The following is a 1,157-nucleotide window of genomic DNA, read 5'->3' on the forward strand; positions in this document are numbered from 1 at the left end:
TTATTACAATCGGCTGTGTTAAGTGCCAGAACACTTTTATGAGACTGTGCCTACATGCGAGTATAGTAAACCCACATGTGTATTCTAGAGCTCTTCTCTGACAGCGTTCCTGTGTTCTGCAGTGTGCTGTGAAGCATTCCAAAACCAGTGTTCATAACAAAGATGCCGTCACTCCTATAAATAACATCTATGGTCAACTATTGTCGTCAGAACACCGGCATATAACTTTCATTAGGAATTACAGTGAGAAAATGATAGATAATAAACATATTATGAGTAATTCAATACATTTATACTGTTAAAACCATCTCCAAGTTACCTAGCTCAGTTTGTCTTCTTATATACACCAAGAATAATATGTGGGTGAACAGAATTAATATATTATAAGGGACAAGTAGAAAATTTTTAAGAGTTTACACAAGATTTTTTAACCCCTAGCATTTAATGTTACAGATATAGGTGAATACATAGTTATATATATATATATATGTATATATATATATATATATATTAAAGACTGGTAAGCAGCTACATGGATCTGTATGTTACAATCCCACCTTAAGCACTTGCTGAAAAGAAATTGTCAGAGGTGTTTATATAGGTTATATAGGTTATATAGGTGTTTATATATGTGAAATCTTGATTTGATGTTTTCTTTATGAAAAACTTTTTAGCTTTCATTTAGACACAAGAGTGCTCAAGGAGTAAATAGAAAAATGTAATATCTTACTTCAAAAGTCAAAAAAGGTAGTAAGAAAAGACTGCAGTGGCCTTTATTTTAAGACATTAAAATCAATTTGCTTAAATGTGCAATAAGTTGAGCATTGGAGAATATCAAGTTATGAAGTTTATCATCCCCTTCCATCGTCCTGTGGCAAGCCACACTTCTGTACAAGTCTTTCTGTTCCGGCTCAGGCAAATTTTGTTCCTAAGAGGTTTTCCCTATTTATTCAGTTTAATATTGTGTTTTTACATAAATATTTATTATTGTCAAAAACACTTCTTTATAAGGTAGTTAAGTTTTGAAACATGTCATAAAATATAGATTCTTCAAACTACAGGTTTAAGAAAGGTTTGTTGAGTGACAACCAAGAAAGAGCTGTTGATCTGGCTACATCTGCCTTCAACTGAGAAGAGATTGAGATACAAGGAAAGCT

This window comes from Mastomys coucha, unplaced genomic scaffold (genome assembly GCF_008632895.1).
Source record: "Mastomys coucha isolate ucsf_1 unplaced genomic scaffold, UCSF_Mcou_1 pScaffold4, whole genome shotgun sequence".
In the NCBI taxonomy this organism is placed as follows: Eukaryota; Metazoa; Chordata; class Mammalia; order Rodentia; family Muridae; genus Mastomys; species Mastomys coucha.